Genomic DNA, 26,469 nt, shown 5'->3' with positions numbered 1-26,469 from the left:
CCTGTAATATATAGTTTACAAATCTTCTCTAATCTTCACACTTCCTCTCTTTTAGAAACCACAGACAAGCAAAAAATGTCAGTGACATATCCAAAGAGCCCCTGTTCATTCGGTTCTAAGAGCTTGGGGGGAGTCCACACATTTTTCAATAGTAGGTGAGACCATTAGAAATCATGGCACCTCTATATGATTTTTTTCACACCCCTATAGATAGCTCTGACCAACTGAAAAAAATAGAAAAGAAGTAGAAATAGCACCTTTATTTTGTCAAGATGGATGAAATCAGACTCCTCCTTGCATTTAGTACTATCATGACAAAAGGAACAATTTCAGCTTCACTGTACAGTAGAAAGATTTATGGCTGGAAAGCATTCTTCCCTCCCTTGAGCAAGAACATTTGGAATTATTAACAAAAATGCTGTGACTGGCTATTTCTTGGCTGGAATTTTTTATAATACTATTGGCGTGGTCCAATCAACTGGAAAAAAAAAGTTTGGTTTAATTATATATATGTAGATAAAGATATTGATATAGTGAGACAGAGAGGGAGAAAATCTTTTTATAATTTAACTCATGACTTTTGGGCTTTACATGCACATGATTAGTTTTTGCCATCATATGCTTGGAGCAATTAAAAATGACAATTTCTCATCTTAAGTATTTGCAAAGATCCAGTTTAGTTCAGGGCACTTGGAAGTCGTATACTTACCGTCCTCCAAGAAAGATCTCTAAAGTTAATATCAGCAGTGTGACTCTGTTTATTTGTAGTTAGGATAACCAGGAAATTGAGGTGAGATATTAATCACATCCTTTCAACACATGGCAAATTCAGTTATAGTGTAGTCAAACATTCGAGAGATTAAGCAGGCTAGTTGTCCTAAATATGTTCTTTTTCATGGGAGGCTTCAAAGGATATTCATGATCTGGACTTGGAACCCCCTTTTTACTGTCCTGCCTTTCTCTTTATTTAAAGCCAAATGGGAAAGCAAGATGGAGAAAGGTAAGAACATTAATCCACTTTAGAGGTCCTGCAAGCAATGGATGAAATCATTTAGCAAAAAATAAAGTCTTTGGGGGCATATCAGAGGTGCTAATATGACTAAGAACTTGGGCCTCTGGGTTTACATTCCCATCTAAACCCACATGTAGATCCCCAGCTTCCTGTTGCCTCTAGGCTTGGACCACCTGGTTCCCGTGTCTCAGCTTGGATGCCTTGCCATCCCACCCCAGCACCGGGTCCCCTCCCTCCTCGCATTCAGAGTTTAATGAGTCCTTCTCATTATTCCGGACATTAGCCATTGATTTACTTTGCCCAAACTTCATCTTGGATTTAAATGTTTTCTTTATCCCCCTTTTTGTTTTTCTCATCGCTTAATGCTTGACCTTTTCAAGACCCCGTATAAAAAGACATATCACCTCCAATACTTGAACCTTCTTGGTTTACTCCCTTGCAAACAACTTCACAGGTCCTGTCTTTTTGGCTCGGCTTCAGCTATAATTATTTACTTGTCAGTGTTTTCCTTCTCTGTTACCTTTTTTTTTTTAATTTATTAAAAAAAATTTTTTTTGAGTATAATCAAAAAATTTTTTTTGATTTACAATATTGTGTTAGTTTCAGGTGTACAGCAAAGTGAATCAGTTATACATATACATATATCCACTCTTTTTTATATTCTTTTCCGGTATAGGTCATTACAGAGTATTGAATAGGGTTCCCTGTGCTATACAGTAGGCCTTTATTAGTTATCTATTTTATATATAGTAGTGTGTATTTTCCATTTATTTTTTTTTTCTCATCTGCTGTGACCTTTAACTCTAGAACTACATTGAAAAGCATGACACACTTGGATACAGGTTGTGTGAAGAGAGATGCTTCACAGAAAATTGCCCTGCGTGATGAGAGCTTCATCCTCCATGTTTGCTCTTCCCAATGGGCTGTTTTGAAAGAGGCATCTTGTTTCTACCATTTTACCTGACTTGATTTGTTTATTTTCCGTCCAAAACCAGAAAGTTGGTTAGACACACACTAAAGAGAAATTGTGTAAGTTATTAGAATGAAAAAACCCAAAGTTTTGTGTTTTTTTACAAAGTAGTGAAAAATATAAGTAACAACATAATAAACCATAAACTGAAGACCATTGAAAAGTGATTTCTCTTATTAGGCAAATCATTACTGCTTATTCCTGTTAAAATAACTCTTTGGGTCCCTACTTGAGCCATACTCTATGGGACAGCCAAATGGAGAACTTTTTTCTCCCCCCTCTCAAGCTGAGAGCAACAAGAATGCATTTTGTTAGTAGAACTTGTTGTAAATCACTGCCAAAGGGAGAAACTTTTTGGAAGTTTGTCACGGTAAATCAATGTATTTGTCATGGGTTAAAGAATGGCAGAAGATACGTGGAAACCTGATGCTGATCGCTTGGTTACAAATGACTTGCAGATGTTAAAATGTGTTTCCCAATTAAAAAGAATACGACAAAATGCCAGGCTGCTTGGCAAGAAGGGGCCAGACACCTGCCTAAAAACAATGAGAATCAAAATAAGTGGCAACCACCGAGATAGTCCTGAAACTTCCTTCCTAAAGGCTAATAATAGCCCCTTCCATATTCTTTTTTCATGTGAACTACAGATTCCTAGACTAAATACATATCCAGTGTATCCTGGTAATTTCTCAGCACAGATGAGATGTACTTAGTTTTGCAACTTTGGTGACATTGTGCTTTATCAGGAGCCTGGTTCTAATTCCTTCATTTCTCTACCAATTGATTGTAGATCACTCCTTTGGAGTATCCTGGCAGGGCCTGGCAGCAGGTTCCAAATGACTACCAGCTGCCTGCTTGCTCTTCATGTTCATCATAAAGATTCAGGAGAATTTTCATAATGTGAAATCAATTTTTATCAATTTTTGTAAGTGATAAACCCTTTGGTTCTCTTAGCAGTTTGAGATAGAGATCAGCTCTTAAGTCAGATCATTTCTCAAAAACAGATCAAGCAAATTCCTAGCAGGCATTCTAGCCTGAGATGAAGGAGCTACAGGTCACCCGCTGCAAAAAACAAGTTTGTTTTTCAGGCCAAGAGGCAAATACTCAGTTACCTTCTAGGATAGTCAGACCTCACTGAGACCCAAATTTCACCATTTATAGGCAAGTCTGATGAATGGATTAAAGGATTTGCAGACTCTGGGAGCACATACAGGCGAGAAAATGGATTATGAAAGCCCACAAGGATTAATCAAACATTCTGAACTTCTTATTTTATTGTAAATGGCATAAAGACATCATTGTACCATGGTTAAGATACACTGTAGTTAGACTCTGTGGATATGTAATTTTCATTCAAAGACTAAAACAAAGAATCCTTTTCAAAGTCCTTTTAAAATAAGTTTAGGAAAATATCAAATCAGGAAGCTCTCCAGATAAGGAGACAATAAGCATTACTTTTAAAAGAAATCATTTTTCCCTCTATAAATAGTGGGAAATGTTGTTTCTTTGTTCACATACATATATCTTATTTGTGCTTTGGGAGGATTTTAATTTCCAGTAGCAATTGGTGTGGGGACTTTTGGAGTTTGGCTTAATGTTTATTCTCGAAAGATTTGTTTTGGTTAACTGCATTTAAACCTATTTAAAAGGTATAATTAAAATAGGATGTTGAGGCCAAACATTTTTAGAGTCTATTGCTTTGGTAGTTTAATTTTATGCAAAAAAAACCTCCCAAAAAACAATGAAGCCCACTTAAATGAACACCTGCTCAAAGAATAGCCCTGTAGAAAAGATCATATCTGAAATCAAACAAATATAAATTTTAAAAAGCCACATGATGAAATGATACATCATTACTCTTGGTATGCCTATAATGAAATAATGAATATTTATACAATACAATGATGAAACAGAATATAGATAACCACGTGGTCATTTTTACTTCCAGTCTCAATTAATCACAATCATTCTTAGTAATTTTCAGATGAAAATATAAACAGATATAAAAGCCATTAAAATGAAGATACTCATAAATTTATTCATATTCTTTCATGGCACACAATGCATAATAAAAGTGCACATGCAAATATCAAACTAGCAACTGAAAATTTTTCAGAGATTTGCCTTATTAAAATAATCTTCATTTCCAACAAAGTTCAATCAAAGGGTAAGCTGTCTATTTTCTTTGTATATCATTCTTATGGAATTTTGTGTCATTTACTTTTGTAAATTCAAAAATTCAGAAAAGATAAGGTTTTTCTGGATATTACTTAGCTACAGTCCCTCCACTTCCATTCTCTAATAGCTATTCAAAACATTTTCACTTTAAGATTACCCTATTTTAAATAAATGCTGGAGAGGGTGTGGAGAAAAGGGAACCCTCTTGCACTGTTGGTGGGAATGTAAATTGATACAGCCACTATGGAGAACAGTATGGAGGTTCCTTAAAAAACTAAAAATAGAACTACCATACGACCCAGCAATCCCACTACTGGGCAAATACCCGGAGAAAAACCGTAATTCAAAAAGAGTCATGAACCACAATGTTCACTGCAGCTCTATTTATAATAGCCAGGACATGGAAGCAACCTAAGTGTCCATCAACAGATGAATGGATAAAGAAGATATGGCACATATATGCAATGGAATATTACTCAGCCATAAAAAGAAACAAAACTGAGTTATTGGTAGTGAGGTGGATGGACCTAGAGTCTGTCATACAGAGTGAAGTAAGTCAGAAAGAGAAAAACAAATACCGTATGCTAACACATATATATGGAATCTAAAAAAAAAAAAAATGGTTTTGAAGAACCTCGGGCCAGGACAGGAATAAAGACGCAGACATAGGGAATGGACTTGAGGACATGGGGAGGGGGAAGGGTAAGCTGGGACGAAGTAAGAGAGTGGCATGGACATATATACACTACCAAATGTAAAATAGATAGCTAGTGGGAAGCAGCCACATAGCACAGGGAGATCAGCTCGGTGCTTTGTGACCACCTAGAGGGGTGGGAAAGGGAGGGTGGGAGGGAGACGCAAAAGGGAGGAGATATGGGGATGTATGTATATGTATAGCTGATTCACTTCGTTATAAAGCAGAAACTAATACACTATTGTAAAGCAATTATACTCCAATAAAGATGCTAAAAAAAAACTACCCTATTTTACATTATATTTACATAAGATAAGGCTATAAATTACATTTAGGACACTGAGATAAGATTTTGGTTTCTCCTTAAGTATAATGATCAGATCATACTTCAAACATTTCTCCAAACAGAATCAAAATTCTTTGGACAGAGTCCATGCATGAAAATTAATATTTATTTCATTACAGAATTTTTTTCTGATGTAGAACATGTAAGCAAAATCACTCTTTGTAGCACTTGACTCCTTTTTTTTTTTTAATTGCTCTTTATTTGTAAACTAAAATTAATGTTATTAAAAAACCACATGAAAACTTCCAGTTTACTTTATCAAAAGAACACTGCCCATCATTTGGGTGTGCCTAAAATCCCACTTGACTCATTCTGTATTTAATTATTCATAGAAGAATCCTGAGTTGGCATCTGGGATGGCATTTGAGTTGGCATCAACCATCATATGAAAACTCTGGAAGCTTTCTGACCAGCATTTTCAGGAGTCCTATCAACTAGGATTTCTACAGACTAACACAGTTGGGAAACGTGCTCTCAGAACATGTTTACAGCCTTAAAGAGCTGGCAGGATTCCTGAGGTGGTTTACAGAGACAACATCCCAATCTTACAGAAGAGGAAGTCTTGATAAGATATTGATATTAGAGGAATAAGGAGCAAAACAGGCTTTTCCTGTGATTAGTACAATGGAAACATATGACAACTCTATTTTTATTTATTCCATTTTATTAACAAAGGCTTTAAAAGCTTTTGTGTACTCTAATTCCCCTAGAAAAACTAGGAGACTTGTAAGAATTTCTATTAGGTTTTATAAACGCTAAACTGGAAGTTCACTCAGGTCTCGGGGGTCCACTCATGTTTAAAAGGTTCCCATGAACTAGAACTGCAGCCCCTGAGATGTGCACGAACCCTGGTGGCCACATTTTCACAGGAAAACACCAAGCAGAAGGAAGGGCAGCTTGAGAGCCGTAGGCAATTGCTTCTCATGTAAGCTGTGCAATTCCTTGCCGCCTAGAAGGAAGCAAATTTGCCTGGCGAAGAAGGGGCTCGCTCCCGCAAAGTAGAAGAAAATGACAGAGGAAACCCATAAACCGCAAACAGCAATGCCTTTTTTTTTGGCTCCTTGTCCCTACTCCTGGTGCCATGATGCATCCTCTTCCCGGTTACTAACAACTAATCCTGGCCAAGGTGCTAACAAATGTTCAAGCCCTGACCTCTCTCCAACCTTCTTTTTTTGTTTGTTTCCTTGTTTATTACTTATTTATTAAACTGAGGTATAATTGACATATAACATTATATTTGTTTCATGTGCATAACATAATGATTCGATATTTATATACATTGCAAAATGATCACCACAAAAAGTCTAGTTAATATCCATCACCATACATAGTTACGATTTTTTGGGAACTTTTAAGATCTACTCTTTTAGCAACTTTCAAATATGCAATACAGTATTGTTAACTGTGGTCACTATGCTGTATGTTACATCCCCATAACTTATTTATTTTATAACTGGAAGTTTGTACCTTTTGACCCTCTTCACCCATTTCGCCCCCTCCTTACCCTCCATTTCCTCTGGCAACCACCAGTCTGCTCTCTGTATCTGTGAGGCTGGTTTTTGTTTTTGTTTTAAATTCCACATGTAAGTGAGATCACATAGTATTTGTCTTTCTTGGTCTGGCTTATCTCACTCTGCATAATGCCCTCGTGGTCCATCCGTGTCATTGCAAGTGGAAAGATTTCATTCTTTTTTCATGGCTGAATAATACCTCATTGTATTTATACACCACATTTTCTTTATCCATTCATCCATTGATGGACACTTAGGTTGTTTCCGTGTCTAGGCTGTTACAAACAATGCTGCAACAAACACGGTGAATATATCTTTTCAAATTAGTGTTTTCATTTTCTTCCGATAAATACCCAGAAGTGGGATTGCTGGATCATATGGTAGCTCTATTTTTAACTTTTTGAGGAACCTCCATGCTTTTTTCCATTGTGGCTACACTGGTTTATTGTAGCCTTTGTGTACAAAATTGTCATCACAGCTCAAGGCAATGAATTAATAACAACAATAACAATACGTGTGGAGTCAGGGGCTTCACACACTCCCTTGCTTAAACTTCATGATAACCCTACTGAATAGCAATTATTCTCAAATGTTCCAAATGAAGGTTTAGAGAGGTAAGGAATTTGTCCGAGGTTACACCTCTCATAAGTGGCACATCTATAGGTCAGATGCCAAATCCAATGCTCATGCCTCTTCATCATGCTGCTTAGTGACGAACTTTCAGAATATGTGAAAGGAGATGGGGGAGACATTGTTTTATACAGGGGTTCTCCTAGTCAACCGCTATTCCCGTCACACAGATGAGAGCCTACGCATGTGTTTGACTCCAAGGCCAGATTTCTTCCAAGTGTTGCTCAAGCTGTTTTATATTGCTTTACCTAATCCAAGTATAGTCTCTTAAACCATACATGACCTAGATTACATCCTAGATAAAAACAACTTTATAAATCATCACTAGATTAGGGTGAGAGTTTAGGTTACTCAAGTGGCCCCAAACAGGGGATTTATTTCATGTTTGGGATCAATTTGGTAATGCAGGGAATTGCTGCATGACGACAGTCTCTGATTCCTCTGGCCTGGATTGGCTACGACCAGGGAAGCCTGTTAAGGCTTTTCCCCACACAGTATAGTGTAGGAGAGACTGCCCATGGGAGATGAGTTTTGTCTCATTTTCTAGTTTCTTGCTTTCAGGGCACTGGATGAGCCTCTGTTCCCCTGTCTATTCTATCTCACTTCCCCACCGCAGCCTTCATTTTGTGTATGGTACTTGCTGGGTCTGTAATATTCCTGTGCGGTCATTGATTCATCAGTAAATATTTATTTTCTACTAAGTATTCAGCATCGTGAACACAATCAATGAGGAAGACCTAGTCCTCCCAGGGGTTCTTATCTCTTACTCCTGATCTTCTTGGTTGGTCCAGGTCTGACATAGAGCACGGTTACCCAGAACTAGCACAATGGGTCTCCACTAGTCACAATGTAACAGAGAAGAACAAACCTGACTCCATATTGGATCTATTCCTTTAGCTCTAACCCTGTGCTCTGTTGCTTGTGCTTAGTCATGCTGGCTCTGAACCTTTTGTAAAAGAATGTTGCCTATAGCCTGAAATATGCAGGAGAGCCCATACCCAAGGCTCTGACCTTTAAAGGTATAATACTTTTCCGTTCATATGGAGATAAAAAGTTGCAGAGTAGAGAATATCCTTCGTCTTGTTAGAGGTTTACAGGAACATGTGACCAGACCTATGCTGACAGCTGCAAGAATGAAGGATTCCATCATCAAGAAGTTCACAACAACCAGCCACACCCTCTCCCCTTTCAGTATAAAAGAAGCCTGCATTCTAACTCAGGCAAGATGGTTCTTTGGGACACTAGTTCACCATCTTCTCTGTCTGCCAGCTTTCCGAATAAAGTTGCAATGCCTTGCCCTAACACCTCGTCTCTCAGTTTATTGGCCTGTCGTGTGGTGAGAGGTATGAGCTTGGACTAGATAACAATAAGTATGGATGAAGTTGATAAAGGGTTAGTGTTATTTCCAGAGCTGCAAAAAAGTGCTACAGGAGGTACTAATTTCCCTGTTGCCAGAAGGGCCTGCATCTCTTGAACAGTGTGGATTCTTCTAAGCATCTGGATTTAAATGATTAAAGAACTTTCCTAATCTTGATAAATTGCCCCTTGGTCTTGGATATTCTATACATGGATTTGATAACATCTCTTTATCTGACAGCAGAGGGGCTTCTGATCCAGAATGGCTTCGATTCACATGGTGGATGATTTTCTCTGGAAAATGAAGAAAGGTGATCTGGTTCATTTCCTTTGATGCTTTTGAACAAGACAGATGATTATCCTGGGTGCAATGATTCGAACGTGTGGGAGGCCATCCTTTGTAGTAGGGAGTTTCTTTCTTCCCAGGCCTTCCCTAAATGAAGTTTTATCTTACAGATCCATCTCTAATTTGAAATTCCTTGTGAATGACGTGAGTAAACCTTCGGCTCTTGAACTGTATGGTCCTCTTGGCTTCTTCAATATTGAAATGAATTCTTGAGTAAGATCTGTAGGAGGACAATTTGCATTAATTATGATCACATCTGAAATTCTTGTCTTGACCATTCACTAATCTAATTATTCCCATTTTTGTATTCAACCTAAAACAGAAGGAAATGGTATAGTAGATATAAGGGTTTTCTTGGGAGGTATTTAGACCAGAAAAATGATTTTGAAATGGCATCCTCTTTCTTTTTTTCTTTTTTTGAAGTAGCGTCCTTTCTTCCAATAATATTAGAAACTAATATGTAAAAAGATCATAGGATTGTTCTTATTAAAATGGAGTACAGAGCCTTCTTCTATCTTGTCCCTGCTTTCCTTTCATCTGTCTGCTCCTCTCCCATTCACGTGGGACTTTGAGAAGGGCCTGTATGGACATCTAGAAGTAGAGTTTGAAAATGACAAAACTAGATTATCTATCTCTACACACTCGAAGGTGTCCCATTCGAGATACATTCTACATTTTTCAGTTTAGAGGTACTTAGCCCCCTACAGATGAAATGCTTTTTTTTGTTTAATATCCTTTGCTTTATGGAATCCTCTTAACAGCCCCAAGAATTACAAACATTACACAGGGGCTTCCCTGGTGGCGCGGTGGTTGAGAGTCTGCCTGCCAATGCAGGGAACACGGGTTCGAGCCCTGGTCTGGGAAGATCCCACATGCCGCGGAGCGACTAGGCCCGTGAGCCACAACTGCTGAGCCTGTGCGTCTGGAGCCTGTGCTCCGCAACAAGAGAGGCTGCGATAGTGAGAGGCCCGCGCACCGCGATGAAGAGTGGCCCCCGCTTGCCGCAACTAGAGAAAGCCATCGCACAGAAATGAAGACCCAACACAGCCAAAAATAAATATAAAAATAAATAAATAAATAAATTAATTAATTAATTAATTAAAACAAGGTCTGTGAGGTCAGGAACCATGTCTGTCTTCCTCACCTTTGTAGTCCCAATGGCACAGAGTAGGTGCTCAATAAATGTTCGTTGAATGAATAACATTAATTAGTTTCAATTAATTTATTAAAAGTGTTCATTTTATCTAGTTTTTCTAATTTGCGTCACTTTATACTTCTGTATTTTCATCTGCAAAACAGTATTTTGTCCACAGGGGTTATTGGAGAGATTAAATGCATTTAGCACAAAGTAGGCACTTAGTTAATATTTGTCAATAAGTGAAGAATGGTGCCTTTTTAACATAAGCTAAGTGTTTGAACTTACTGAATTAGTAATTTGCTTTCTTATCTTCATAAGGTAGGGTTGTTTTGGTTTTTTACCTGGAAATCAGTCTAATCAGCAAATAGTAATAAATTTGCCTTTTACATAACTCAAAGTGTTATGAGGATATCTGTTGGGATAACTTTCTTTGTTGTGTTTTGCAGAGATTATAAAACAAAGTATTTTACAATGGAAATAGCCATTTTGATTTAATTCACCAATAACTCAGAAGCAGCTGCAGGCAATCTTTTTCTATGTTCCAAAAAGAAAAAAAAAAAAAAAATTGGCCTCAAAAGAAGCAAGGAAAAATTTAACCCCAAAGGATAATGTTTTGGAAAGTTTCAATGGAGTGAAACTTGGGGTTACAATAGAAATGTCTTAACAACTACAGCTTCTACTGGCGTGAAGAGCATAATGCATATTGTGGTACCCAACTTAATTTACTCTGTAATTGTACCAGACAGCAAACAGGATATAAACAAAGAGAACAGCGACGCCTTTTAAAATGAATAGCTGGTCAGAAAATATTGACAAAGGGTATTTGTCAGCCAAAAAAATAGAAATGGGGCCTACATGGATGTAGTTCTTCCCTCTATTCCTTTACAAGGTATTCATTTAAAAGGAATTTGCTATTCTCTCGTGTAGTTTACTTGTCAGATGGTACAATTACAGTTATTTTGCAGAGTCAATTTTCTGTTATATAATCACACAGACTTGTGTCTAATGCAACAGAAAATTGCCTGGGTGGAATAACTTTCAGGTGTTGGTTTGACTCTAGGGGTTTTGTGTTTGCTTTTTGGTCACAAAGTTTTCTTTTTGTTCAAATTCTATCCCAGAGAAATCTGAGTACCAACCCCACTCAGGAGAAGCACTATATGTAGCTGTTAGAGAGTGGGTGTTTGAGTCAGATAACACTGGTGTGGAATTCTGGTTCTACCACCTACCTACCATTTACTTGTGGGCATACCCCTGTTGCCAACACATCTTCTTGATGAGACAAAGCTGAGTTTACCACTTACTGCCGTGAGGGAGAGCACCACCTCCAAACAGTTCTGGAAGCATCTTGGGAGGAAAAGGGCAAGGTTGAATCTTACTGAGGATTTGAAGTTTGGTTTAAAGGTGAGTTTTTCAAAGCTGAGCCATGATTCGAATCAAGTTAGGATCACAGTACAACAGTCCAGGATTAACGAAAAGAATGAGGTGAGGGTTTTCAAACCAAGGATTCAAAGAATTTTAGGGTATGGACTGTCTGTTGATACTTTCCATTGAAGCGGTGATGGATCTTGCTGGTAAATTTCTGAAATAAACATTCCAACCATTTGCCCAGCAAGACACACCCTGGAACAGTAAAGTAATGCTAATTCTACCTGGTGTCAAACTTCTTGAAAATAGGCATCATGCCTCTATCGTGGTCTGTGCCACAGAACCAAATACATAGCCTGAGCCCAAGAAATAGCTGTTGATCAGAACGGGCTCCCCACGGCCCCCTCGCCCCACCCCCTTTAATCCCAGACAGAGGGTAGAGCCTCCGCTCAGAAGATACTGTGTTTCCAAGGACACCGTGGAGCTCTATCTGCTTGACATTTAAACAGTTTAGTCAAATTCAATCTAAAATTGAATCAGTTCGCAGTCTTAAATGGGGTAGACAATGCCTAAGGCTTTGGGAAACACACCGTCAAGACTCTTTCTTCCCTTCAGTCTACTGGAATAGCTGTGTGGGAGCCTTAAAGGTAACCTTGCACACAGGAGCTGGGGTTTCCCTGCTCAGAAGCAGACCTTCCTGTGGATCCTGGGAATTTCAGCAGGAGTCGAAGGGCTGCCCGTGAGATTTCTCTGCAAAGGATTTCATGCCATTGCACGTTCTCCCTGGAAGTCACATTCCTGACTGAGCCGAGCTGTGAGCTGGATGGATGTGTTCCCCTCATTAGAATCTCAAATGTCCCAGGAGAAGAAAAGGACCATTGTGTCTGGCCCACCTTGGCGCTATCTCTTCTCAGTTCAGTTCTGCCTATTCATTTCTCATGCCTTCTCTTTCTTTCTTTGAAGCCCCTTGGTATTATTCCAGCTCTTAATAGCCTACCTTCTGATGTTTTCCCAAACAAAGCATCCTTGTGTCAACTGTCAAATACTTACGCTCGACTTTGCTTTTTGGACAAGTAGGAAGAGGCTGTTAGAAAAGTTTTAGTTCTCTTCATTATTTTAAACCAGCAATTAAGACAGCAGCCAGAACTCTCTTGTGCTCTACTGGAAACAAACCCATCCTCCTCAGCCTTCCCTAGAATTGAATTATTGAAGCTTGATGTCATTTTGGTTTCCATGCAGTACAACCCCTTAAGAGCAATTTCATCCTTTCTTAGGTCTGATAACCAGTCCGAGTGCCAATTCCCTGAGGTACCTGAGATCAAATCTTACAAGACCATAATTTCATTTTCCTTATCTGTATTATATCATTTCTTGCCACATAACAGCTCTTAACATTGTTTGTATTGCCTTTATTATATCTGTGAATGAAGTTAATAGAACTTATGCCATTTAAAATACATGGAAGATTTTTAAATCATTTTGGCAAAATGATTTTAGCATACCTAGTGGAGTTGGCTTGCCTCTTCCAAATGATACTGTAATCATGCCATTCCAAAGCATAATAGTCATTCCTTATATTTTTCTTATGAATTAAAGTCTTCTGACCAATTTTGTTACCTACTCTATACGTTTCTGCTCAGTTTAAGACAGTCAACAACCAAGTTCTTTACATGTTTTGTACCAACCCCTTGTAATAGGCTTCAGAGTTGAAAAATCAGTCTCTGTTTTCTTCTGGGTAAGCGATTTTCATTTTAATGGAAAAATAATAATTATTTGAATTGTACTATTCCTTTAATGGAAACAGCAATCAATGGCTCTGGAACTAGTCTAACCATCTTGGCTGCACTTTGAAATAACAGTCTTACTATTACAGGGAAGGACCGAATCTGGGCTATCATTTTAACTCAATCTAAAAAGCAGAAAATGTTCTACGAGTTATTGTCACAGAATTGAAGAAGATTATACTGCCTTGTGACTAGTTTCCAGGAAACCAAGATGCACATCTATTCCTAAGGCTTGCTCTTTACCTTTTCCTAAAAACCCCCCGAGCCCCTTGGAAGAGGGGCTCCCCCCTCACTATACATGGGCTCTGTTATCTGCCACTGTATTAGCATCTCAGGAGCCAATGAAGTGACCAGGTGAGCTATGGCAAATTATTTAATGAACTCTGCTAGAGCCATGAGTGTTTTACGAATTCAGTATGTTGAGCTCCAAGTTTGTGAGGGGTGAGCTACACTAAGTCTTCAAACTAATTGTTTAATGGCAGAATTAACATCTTATAGGACATTTAGAGTCTTGCAAATCAAAGCACAGCACTCCATCTCTCTGTGGGATCTAATGAAAAATTCTATCCCTTTCTGCCCATACACAAATTTTCATTTCTGGGACAAATCTGTTTCAAATATTTTTAAGACTTGCCTCCTGACAAAAAGGAATACTTTTTCTGTGATTTCCAGTGGAATAGTAATATTACGGCTAGGTGGAAGCCTGTCTGTTATATAAGAAGTTTCTCACCACTTTTTGAATTGCAGAGTCAGGGGCTGACTCTCCAAATATCACCAACTCCATGTAGACAAGGCGAAGCTGAGTTTATTGCTGTGCAGGGGAACTCCACAGGGCTTTTATAGCATCTTGAAATGGGAAGGACAAGATTGCATATTGTTGACGTTTTTTAATTTGGTTTGTTGGAGAGGAAACACTTTTCGTCTATACTCTTAGTTTCAGTATTGAAGCTCTGCAAATTAAACTGACAAATGATATATTAGCAAGAGAAAAGGCAGCTTTTTATTCACCTAAATTTGTGGGAGTTCACAGAAAATTGTGACTCAAAAGATGGTTAGAATTGGGGGCCTTATATACCATCTTAATAAAGGAAGATGAGCAGGAAAAAGGGTACCTATCTGTTTAGGTGATTTCTTATACCAGTGCCAATTTCTTTCTTTTTTTTTTTTTTTTAAAGATTTTTTTGATGTGGACTATTTTTTTTTAAGTCTTTATTGAATTTGTTACAAAATTGTTTCTCTTTTATGTTTTGTTTTTTTGGCCGTGAGCCATGTGGGATCTTAGCTCCCTGACCAGGGATTGAACCTGCACCCCCTGTATTGGGAAGCGACGTCTTAATCACTGGACCACCAGGGAAGTCCTAGCCAGTGCCAATTTCTGATTTCTCATGTTCAGTGACAGGAGTGACTCTCTGGTTGCAAAACTCCTAGGGAGGGGATTTATGATGGTTGAATTATTTGGGGAGGCTCTGCTTTTTGGACAGATAAGGAGAGTTCAAGAAAAAAAATATCTCTTTGTAAAGAGTGGTATATTCCAGATCGCTTCAGGTTTAAGGTAGGTCTTTCTATGAGGGGGCAGAGGAGGGGGATGCTTGATTAGGATTGACTGACGATCATGCTGTAATACAATACTTTAGGATGGTTGGGAAAGACGAGGGCAGAAATTTTAGGCAAAGAATCCAAACTTGGTATGAAAACGATGCTTTCTATAGAAGAGCTGGTGGGTCCCATAAATTGTTCCTATAGTGATCAATTAAGTTATTTTCCTGGGAAAGAGTGTCTTGGAAGAGTAAAGTTATGCTAATGAATATCATGGAACATTCGGCTCAAGTTTATGTGGACCGCAGGTTGCATGGGGGCGGGTGGTTTCTGTTCTCACCAGTCGGCATGCTGGACTCCTGCTGTTTCTTTGGCTTACATACCAGCTACTGTGTCCTTTATATCTGTCTGTCTTTGGCAAGACTCTTTCAATCACTTCTAATTGTTTTTGATAATAATTTCATTTATACTTTGAAAAGCTTGATCTTTCATCCCTTTATTTTAATATTGAAGTGTTCTGACATCCAGATCACGTGCACTACCTCTTACATTTATGGAGATCCAACACATGAAATATATAAACATCTTAGTGTGTGCCGGCCGCCTCTCACTGACGTCAAGTCTCTGCCAGTTTTAGTTGTATCTCCCAGGCCTGCCACATGGTAGGTACCCCAGAAGGATTTTAATAATTTCCACTTCATAGACTTCTGAAGCCCAAGAGTTTTTGCGTTTTCAGCTTATGAAACTTCTAGCTGTAGCAACATTCCATCAAAAGAACCCTAATGAGGTCCAGTGCTTTGGAAAGAGTACAGAGGAACAAGCTGGACGTGGCTGATTGGAGGGACCCAGGCCACATTCTAAAAGAAGATCCCAGCGATGGAAGACGTGCCCTTTTCCCTCCTTTAAGGTCTCCCAGCTCCTTGATCCGGGCCACCCTCGTCCCCTCAAGATCTTTCAACATAGAGCCAGATTTCGGTCTGCACTTCTTAGCTTGAGTTGACCTCCTTCGAAAGCAAAATTGACTTGTTCCCAACTTCTGTTACTTGGGAACTTTCTCTAGGATAACAGTTAAGAGTAGACAACTAGGTTATTCCTCCAAAAGAGCACATTCATACTGTACTGAGAGACCCCCATCTTCACCCCTGTGTCTTTCCTTGATTCTCACACCTCCACACTCACAACACTCCTGACACCATGTGTGGCGGAGTTTGCCCTGCATCAGGCAACTCTGAGACACCTGCTGGGTGTCCTACAATTTCACTCGATTGTGACACTATCTACCTGGAGGTAGCACCAAATCCCACAGGTTAAGGGCTCGGTCCCACCTAGGATGCCAGTTGCAAGGAACAGGTCCCCAGGTCACCTGCAACTTTTGTCTGACTTGGCTACAAGTCAGAGATTCCCACAACCCCCTCCTCGGGTTCTATTAATTTGCCAGGGTAGCTCACAGAACTCAGGGAATACAACTTACATTTACAGTTTATTAAAGGATAGAGTAATACAGAAGAACAGCCAGAAGAGGAGATACACAGGGCAGGGCTGGGAGGGTCCCGAGCACAGGCACCCTTGTCCCTATGGAGTTGGGGTGTGTCACCCTCCTGGTATGTGGATGTGTTCATCAACCTGGAAGCTCCTGGACCCCCATACCACTGGAATTTCATGGAGCCCTCGTCACATGGGAAATCAATATGCTTTCCCTCTCCAGCTTCTCTCCACTCTGGGGAATGGGGGTGGGGCGAAAATTTCAAGCCTCTAATCATGGTTTGGTCTTTCTGGTGACCAGCCGCCTTTCAGGAGTCCACCCAGAAAGTAGTAGGCAGGGGAGGAGGTCTCTGAGTTCAGGAGAGGTCTATCAGAATTCTACGTGGGATGGGGAATTATGTGTAATTGCAAAAAGCTATAAAATAGCTGTTTATATTACAGAGAAATGATTTTTGGTAACATTATCTGAAGAAAACAAAGGTTGACAAAATCTTCCCTGGGCTGACAGGCAGGTGACTCTCAGGCAGGTGGATGTACTCCTTCAGGGAACATATTGGATCCCTTATGGAAGGGAAAGGGACATTCCTTTTTTTTTTTTTTTTTTTTAAAGCGAAATGGATCACGGGTTACAACAGGAACACTCCGTAAACTATCACATATAGGTTAACCTCTAGTCTGACTAGAGGTCATATATACAAACATGTTGAGGTTCTATCAGAACACAATAATAAAAGCAGGCTTGCAGTCTGACAGATGCTTGGCTCTACCATCCTTTAGCTGTGTGATCTTGGACAAATTATTTAACCTCTCTGAGCCTCAGTTTTATCATCGTAAACTGGGGCTACTTACCAGTCATTATCTCACAGGAAAAACCCTATGAAAAAATAATGCACATAAAAAAGCAAGCCCCAGAAAGCCCTTACTAGATGGTAGCTATTATTACTATAACCATCCTGAACATTTTAAAACATCTTTTGATTTCATAACTGTTACCCAAACTGTTCCTTTTCTTAGAGAAATCAGAGATCCTGAATATATCTGTGCATGTTTAAGTATTTTAGTGTGAAATGCAAGTGACATTTGCCTATATCCACTGTGAGAAAAGAGTCACCAGTGGCTTAGCCTACCACCAAACTAGCCACAAGAGACAAGTAAGAATGTTTGTGCTTCCAGGAAGCCCTCATGATTTTTGGAGGCATGCCTCCCAGAGAGAGGAATTCCTGGGAGCCCTGGAGCAGGGAAAAATCACGGGGTGGAAGAACTAGCAGGGTGCAGTTACCTCCATACTCAGGGCTGATGCTTGCTTGCAGGACACAGCTCTGGATTATTTTCCAAATCCAGATAAAAGAGAGAGCGACCAAGCCAGCTCAGGCTCTGTCTCTTTGACTCTCCACGCCCACCCGTATTCAAAGACAGCCAAAAATCTGGGTGTTTTGGCACTGTATAGATAAAATACTCATTTTTTTAAATTGAATATTTCACATTTTTATTTGGATGTTTGACAGCATGTATTTATGTACTTACGTATGCCCTACCTACCTCCCCCGAGGGTTCAAGATGGCAACATCACAAAGACAGCCTTAGGTTATAATTTGCTCTAAAAACCTTCCAACACAAGCCTGACAAAAACAGTGTCTGAAGAGGAGTTCCGGGCCCATGTAAGCATAACACCATTAATTTCGGTAGTAAATGAAAATAATAAACAACATATTAGGCATAAAATCGAATCCGCAAATGTATCTTAAAATGCCAGCATGAACACAATCATTTTAACCAGATGAGAACGCTCTTCATTACTCTAAAATTAATCCACAAACCCATCTGCATTATTCTTTATGTCTGACACCAACACAGTTTCAAAGGCAAGCTTCCTGAAACTAAGGTTATTCCCATACAACTCTGATCAAATGTGATGAGAACAAAAATTCAGTAGGCCCTTAAGTGAGAAAAGAAAGAACACACTAGGGAATTCCCTGGCGGTCCAGTTGTTGGGACTCATTGCTTTCACTGCCAGGGCCCAGGGTTCAATCCCTGGTTGGGGAACTAAGATCCTGCAAGACGTGCGGCACAGCCAAAAGAAAAACAAAGAAAGAACATACTTTATGCCACGTCGGGATGAAGGCTTCATTTCTTCACACCAATCGTATGATACAGCCATGAAAGGAAATCACCAAATAATAAATAGCAACCACAAGAGTGACAGCTACCATCCCCTGTGCCGTTCCTAGCCGCCAGTTATATTTCACTTTCAATACACGGAAGAAAATGTTGCTGAACGAGGGCCTGCCCCTAGTTTGGGTTCAGTACTTTACATCGTTAGATCTTCATTCTCATCATTATATTTTATTAATAATAAATTAAAAATAAGGAAGGGGATTAGTTTATAAATTATACAAGCATTCAATTCCAGCCTATAGTCTAAGCAGCGCTTTGCAAAGAATGCATTTTCTCAGGCCAATGGATAGAAACATTCCCTGGAGTGGAGTGTGGATTTGCACACATGGCTGCTTCACCAAGAGTCCCTTAGGCTCCGTCCAGGCTCACGTATGTGTAGCTGCCTTCAGAGAACACGTCTCACTACATGCCAGACACAAGATGGCCTCCTTGGGCTTCACTATAAGCCCGTGAGGAAGGCGTTAGTTAGTGTGCTTGCCTTCCAGTGGGAGGAACCGGGGCCCAGAGACCTCAGACCACAAGTAGAAGAACACAGTCCTGTCTGCTGGGCCCCCAAGGCCCTGCCCAGAATCTGCACTGTCCACCCTGTCTCCACACTCTTATCCAATCTTTCATTCTTATTCTCACGTCGCATGACTTCCTACCCCCAGGACGAAGAGTATTAGTGAAATAAAGCTCGTTGTCAAATGTTATCATTTTCCTTATTCGTCTTGTGAATAAAACAAAAACACTAAAATTATGGGCTTGCTGTTCAACTCCCTGGCACACAGACCTGGGGCTATGGCCACACTTGGAGGAGGTCAATCCAGTCACTACCCAAAAGAATCAGGAGGAGAATCTGACAGGCGCCATGCTGACTCTCGGTGACCAGAACGCAAACTTCCCTTTCATGCACAGCACAGGCCGCGTTTTGTTTCCCAGAGAGATTGTCAGTTAATTGAGAACAAGGACAGTACCCTACACTGTACTACCCCCCGCAGAGGCTAAAACATGCAGCATAGCCCTATGCTTCGATATGGTGAGTTTATAACATCATGTGGTGTGTTCAATAAATAAAACTTGCTTGCGTCAAGACGGTGCCATCCATCCCACGCCAGCCCAGCCCTCGGGAAACGCTGAGCAGATGACAACAGATATAAGCCTCACAGGTACTTGAATTTAACCTCCACAAGTCTTCAGAAGCTCACAGTCATCACCAAACCCAGGCTTTTTAATAATCACTTAGAAGTTCTTCAGTGCTAAACCACCTCCTAATCTTGCAGTTGTCTCTCTAGATTCCTCCGTATCAAACTAGTCAATCATTCAGCAAACCTTTAAGGATCTACTAATGCTGGGCAGGAGGATAGAGAGATGGAAGATTACTGTGCCCACCTTCAGGAATCATACCATCCAGTAGAGAAAAGCTGAGAAAAACATCCACTGCAATCCAATGAGGTATGAACAGGTGCCTTAGGGCCGCGGTGAGGGACCGCCTTCCTGAAAAAGTCCGTGTGGATCCTCCCCAGCCCCCTACCTGGTCAAGCTGAGTTGGTCCAAACATCCCTCTCTTCCCCTCTCCATCCTGTGTGCTCTTAGCAAAACCTGGGGGACCAGGGCCCCTACACTCAGAGCGTCTACATCCCCATCTGCCCTCTCACCCTTAGCTCTTGGTTCAGCCCTGTCAATGACAGAGGAGAGAGGCCACCAGACACAAATCCCTAGACGTCTTATATCCTGCAGATGTATTTGTCGCAATGCACACTCTCCTCCTGGGTCCCTGCACCGAGCATTTGGCTAGCACCCTCCCTTGCCTCCTCGGGGTGCTGGCCGCCTTAACAGCACTGCATCCAGTTACCCCAGCCAGAAACCAGTCCTTCAACATCCTTGCTTTCCCAGCCTCCCATTGAATCAATTACAATGTTTGGCTAAATTAGACTCTTTCAAGAGATTTCCCTCGAATACCTCTCGAAACTGCCCCTTCGTCTCCAAAGGAGTAATAACGTGAGCAATGGAAATTAGGTCATGTGAGCCCCCCCCCCGTTGCTTTTAGATGGCCATCCAAGGCCTTACATCATTTGACTCCTGCCTACTTCCAAGGCTTCAAGTATTTCAAGGCTGACTACTTTCATTCAAGGCTTTTTCATCATTTGACTCAAGTCTTTCTCACCAAAAGGTAAGTTCCAGAAACCCCAAAACTACTTACCATTCCCAAGACACGCCATGCTTTTTCACATCCTTGAGGCTATTTGTTAAAGTTTTCCATCTGAATTATCCTAGATTCCTCCTTTTCTTTCACTGTCTTGTCCCCATGGTCACTATGTCCTGCTACTTCTATCTCTTCAATGGCTGTTTAATATGGCACTTCTATATCAGGCTAAGTCTTGTTTACAGGCAAAATTTTCCTTCAAGGAAAATTGATCCTGCTTCTCTGAGAACTCTTCTCTGGAACCTTTCTTCCAAAGGCTGCCTCAGGTCCTTCTTCCTGGTCCTTATTTCACAAGAGACAACCCAGCCTGGTTTTCTTGCTTATATGTCAGGTGATGGGCCCCTTGGGGAAACGGTGACCTTGTTTATCTTTAATCTCAGTGCCAACTATGGTGGGTGGGACACAGCAAGTATTTAGATTGTTGCAAAATGGATGAGTCAGGTGGAATAAGGAGACAAAAATAAAATGAAGTGGCGGAGATTTGGTCCTTCTTACCTTCTGTCCACTGCTGTCTAAGTTTTGGGTTCTTAGTGTCTGTTTTCACGTAAGAAGTATAAATGGCCAATATTTGCCGTGTTTTCACCCAACCCCTCCCTGACCATTGAAATATTACTCAACTCAAAGATATGAATTGAGGGAGGGAGACAAACTGTATATGGGTGAGAGAAATTGACACGGTTTCATGTGTTCAGTAAGAGAACTTCAGGTTTAAAATAACTAAGACAGTTGCCTCCTGATGCCATTTGCCTTTATTTCCCCTATGTCCTGGAGACTTTCCAGCTGCTGACAAAAATCCCTCCTTTCAGGCAGCATTCTGGAACCCCTGTCTTCCCCATCCTGTGAACCTGGTTACTCTAAATTCTCTCCTTCAATCCTGCTCTCCTTTTGGAACTTTTCACCTCATATCCTTACGGTGCTTTCATTTTGTAATCTTTTTAATCCCAATGCCTTTCTAACATTTTCCCTCACAGGCCCTGTAGACTAAACCACATCCCTTTGCCCTTTTAGATCCTCAAAATAATGTCTCCTTTTTAAACATAACTCATAGTGATATTGGCTATTTCTTTTGAAATGTTCATGTGTACATCTTAATTAAGATAATTATGTCCAAGTGTGTAGGGGACCACTTCTAAATTCAACCTACCTTTAAGAAATTGCTTTGATCGTCTCCTCCTCACTCCATTGGTGAGGGAAGGATTCCCACCCTAGGGATGTGGGGATGACAAAACCCATGACACCTGATGTTGGGCAGGTGAGATTGACAGCAGGTGATTAGTTCCACATGCTCACAGCACAGGGGAGAACTCCACATGTCAGACAGGAACACCAGGGGTGCACTTGTTCACACAGTGAACAGCCAGGGGGTGTAGGCTCTGTAGTATCAAGGGGGTGAGGTGACCACTGGTTCCTGCATGAGGATGTGACTGACTTGTTTGAATAGTTCTCAGGCTGACAGGGAACTGACACCGGCTATTTGAGGACAAGCAGGAACTTGCACAATCCTGTGATAAGGAGATTTGTGTGGCTGGGAGACCTTGTCCGCAGGAGCAGGTGAGGACTGGACCTTGCAGCCAGGCTACTGGAGGCCCCCTGGTTGTCCCAGCTGATGGGGTACACACAGTACTGGCCTCGATTGTAGGCCTTACATGCAGGAGGGGACATCTTACCTAGAGAGAGGAGGAAGTTCCCTTTTCCCTTATGTCCAACAGGACATAATTACATATTGTGTAAAAAGGGAATTGAGAGCATTGTTCATAATACATAAGGGGCAGAGGGCACCTTTCCAGCCTGGAGAATCACATCCACGTGCACAAGGATGGGGGGAACTCACCTCCCAGAGCTCATAAGCCTGGTACCATCAGGGCCAGCTCTTCCCGGCATATGCAGGGCTGACGATATGATGGGTATGCTGACTGTATGACGGGTACACTGACTGTATGACGGGTATGCTGACTGTATGACGGGTACGCTGACTGTATGATGGGTACGCTGACTGTATGACGGGTACGCTGACTGTATGATGGGTACGCTGACTGTATGACGGGTACGCTGACTGTATGATGGGTACGCTGACTGTATGACGGGTACACTGACTGTATGACGGGTACGCTGACTGTGTGATGGGTACGCTGACTGTATGACGGGTACGCTGACTGTATGATGGGTATGCTGACGATACGATGGGTATGTGGACTGTCCCCCTCCGCATGAGGGGAGTGACAGGACAGTGGGCAACTGTGGCCAACCACCCTCACATCTTATCTCCAAAGTCCTCCAAGAGCACGATGTGGGCTGCTCCTCTGTTGGGGAAGCTAGCAAGTCTAACTGTAGGCAGGGACTGATTACCATGTTCTGTACAGAGAGATTCCAAATGCATTCAGGTATGCATTTTTAGCAAAATAACCGAAAAGCAATGGCAAATCTGCCATCTTTCACTCTGTGTGGTCCAGAGTTTTTCTCAAACGATTCTAGAATTTAGCTTTCAGACTTTTTTCCTGCCTGGAAAACACAAGGTCTTTAACATTGATCGTGAGCATCCTGGCAGCTTTGACTCCTCCTTCTCTCACCTTTGATGAGCCAGCCTTGCCTTTGAAGCAGAGGGTAAGATGTGTGAGCCAGGGGCTGCTGTACGAATGAGGAAGGGGCTCTTGGCTCCTGTCACATGGGCTGACGTGTGCTATTAGGTGTGGTAATATGCACTTGTTTCCCATCCAAGGAATACAGACTTTGTTCAAGCATTTGACTTTTTCTATGGATTTTTCTTTGAGAATCTTGAAAAGACAAAGCCAAGCTGCTGTTAAACTGTGGGAACATGCAGATCACCAAGTACAAACATGTGCCATTTCCTTCCTGCTATTTTCTCACCCGTCTAAAGAATAGCAGGTTTTTTCATTGCTGTTTTTAACAGGATCAAAAGGGTTACCCTGCAGTACCATTGACGGAGGCCTCCCAGCCGAAAGCTTATAGTAACCACCATTCTTACAGGCCATATCCTGCCATTGATTTTTACATAGAACTCCCCATTGATTGCAATAGGGAGTTTTTCCCTTAGATCGATGGCAGGATATAGCTAGTGACATTAAGCATAGATAAAAGACCCTTGAGTTAACTGTCAACAGAACGAAAATTTAGATGTAAACTCATTTAACTAAAATTGGCTTTCAAATGTTCGTCAGAAAAGAAAGCACTTCAAAACGCCTTCCCCCCGGCCGCCCCTTAAGTTCAATGTAAATAAGATTTCTTATTACCAAATCATGATTTCCTTAGATGTGTCTTTTTGCTTTTCATGTTTATCAAAATCCCATTCTCATTAGTACTTCTAATAGATTTAAAGAATTTTTTTAAAGAAATGTGGGGTTTGCCCTCAAACAGTATAATGTCTAGTGGGGAAGAAAGATGGGTACACATATAACTCTAGAACAAAGTGGGAGGAAAAAAGAAAGAGAGTAGAGAAGGGAGAGAGTGTTTCAAATTCTGGGGTGTTAAGAAAGATGTGTGTGCAGTATGTATATAAATTCTCAAGTACTGGAAGTAAAAAATTAAAGATTTAACCGTCCAAATTTTCTGATAGTATGTGATACACACATTTATCAGTCCTATTGGAATACCCATAGGTATACCTATATTTCAAGCTGGAAAAGGGAAGTTAACTGTAGGCAGAATGGGCTGTTAGCAGGGTCACCCCACCTCCGAGGATTCTTGGGAAGTGCCACCAGATGTTCCATAGTAATTACTAAGAACACCCCTTACGCTCTCAAAGGTGACCCCGCTTAGGTGATGAACTCCATGGCATTGTTAGCAATGCCGATGTCAAAATCTACCTTAGTTGCAGGAAGTCGATGAATGAGGATAGAACAGGGGATGTGGAGGATGCCGATGTGCCGGTTGGGGGTTTAGAGCCTGGGGACCCGGGTGCTAAGTCCACGGTGAGGCCGGGCAGGCTGTGGAGACGGGAACCTTGCTGTGCGCCATGATATTAGGTTCTTTCCAATCTTGCATCTCCTTTTCTTCGTTTTTTCGTTTTGTCCTTTGTTCTCTCTCTTTTGCCCACTCTCTGTTTTTCCTTCCCTCCTAGAGTCACAAGTTGCTGGATAGCTATTCCTGACATCATCTGCTCTGATGCCTAGAATCTCTTCTGATTGTTGGGAAGTCATCCTTTCAGATCTGCCAGCTGGTCTGTCAACAAATGTTGACTCGACAATCATTTCGCACTGGGGAGAGTGCTAAGTACTAGGGGTCTGCCTCATAGAGGAAAAGTCAGCAAGAGCTGTGATAATTTATAGATGTGGATTTTAACACTGGTTCACCATGTAGGACAGGCATGGAAACGTGATTTCAAATTTGTTGACAAACTTATGGTTTCCAGTCCAACGTGTAAAGAGCTTGGAAGATGCCACCCCATCCTAACGAGTAAAAGGTCAACAAACTGAAAATCAACAACTCTTCTTAGAGCCAACAGAGAAGTGAGGTCACAGGACAAACTGCTGCCTTCCAAGTTAGAGATACTGAGAGGCAAATACAGAAAATCACGACTTACTGGAGAGAAACCCACAAGCCACAACCCTCCTGGGAACCAGTGCCGGGCAGGAAAACCTCAACAGTAATGGACTGGACTTGAACTGAATAGCTGGAGCCTCAGTGTGGACAAGTCTGAGAGTTAAAAACTCCAGGGAGGGGACTTCCCTGGTGGCGCAGTGGTTAAGAATCCGCCTGCCAATGCAGGGGACACGGGTTCGAGCCCTGGTCCGGGAAGATCCCACACGCTGTGGAGCAACTAAGCCCGTGCACCACAACTACTGAGCCCGCGTGCCACAACTCCTGAAGCCTGCGCGCCTAGAGCCCGTGCTCCGCAACAAGAGAAGCCACCGCAATGAGAAGCCCGCGCACCGCAACGAACAGTAGCCCCCGCTCTCCGCAACTGGAGAAAGCCTGCGTGCAGCAACGAAGACCCAACGCAGCCATAAATAAATAAATAAAATTTTTAAAAAAACCCTCCAGGGAGACCCAGTCATGGGGGGGGCGGGGGGACATGGGGGGGGCGTGGGGGGCGCAGAGGGTGGGAGGGGAGGGCGCTCCCACACTTTGATGAGTTTTGCCTCCTAGAGCTCTACCTGGTTCTCATAGTGAAGATCTTAGAAAAGTCCCTGAGTGCTTCAGCCAGGGAGGGAAGAGGAAACATCGTGAAATACTCCTGACACTCCGTTCTATTAAGCAGGGCTGCCCTCAGGAGAGAGTAGTTAACCTGAACCTCATCTGCTGGGGTTTCATCAGACCTCACTGACCAGGGGGAGTGGAAATACCCAACTCCAGCCCACCATCCTATCCCATCTAAGGGACAGAGGGTGGAGCCAAGAAGCATGTGTGAAGTTCACCATCCAGAGTCGTAAGCTCACCAAGACTGAGACCTCATCCTAGGACCACAGCACATTCCTCACCAAGCACACCCAACCTCACCATCACAGCACTAAAGGCCTCCTTACAGCAGTGCCTTCTACCCAGCTCAGCATGTCCACTATCAAGGAAAAAATTTCAAATTTGCTGACAAATTTCTGAACGTAACCATATAAAATTGTCTTGAAGTTTTCATCAGTCTGAACAACTTAGGTTAGTGCCAGGAACTCTGAAACAGTTTTCTAATTAGTGGAGGAATCAGGTGGAGTTGATTCATGTATGTTTGAAATTGACATTAATCTCATTCAAACATGTTTAATGAATAATCATTAAAATTTGATATAAGTAGACTTCATAAATCTATTCCATT

At 41.4% G+C, this 26,469-nt stretch overlaps 1 protein-coding gene across 12 annotated transcripts in view; it reads right to left on the bottom strand.

Annotated features, from left to right (window-relative positions):
• Positions 1-26,469, bottom strand: part of LOC309625651 (uncharacterized protein) — a 178,681-nt gene that overhangs the window by 73,303 nt on the left and 78,909 nt on the right. The gene's annotated exons all lie outside the window — the stretch shown is intronic.

The sequence above is a fragment of the Balaenoptera borealis genome (genome assembly GCF_965194805.1).
Source record: "Balaenoptera borealis genome assembly, chromosome: 3".
Lineage (NCBI taxonomy): Eukaryota > Metazoa > Chordata > Mammalia > Artiodactyla > Balaenopteridae > Balaenoptera > Balaenoptera borealis.
This window is presented reverse-complemented; position numbering and strand designations above follow the sequence as displayed.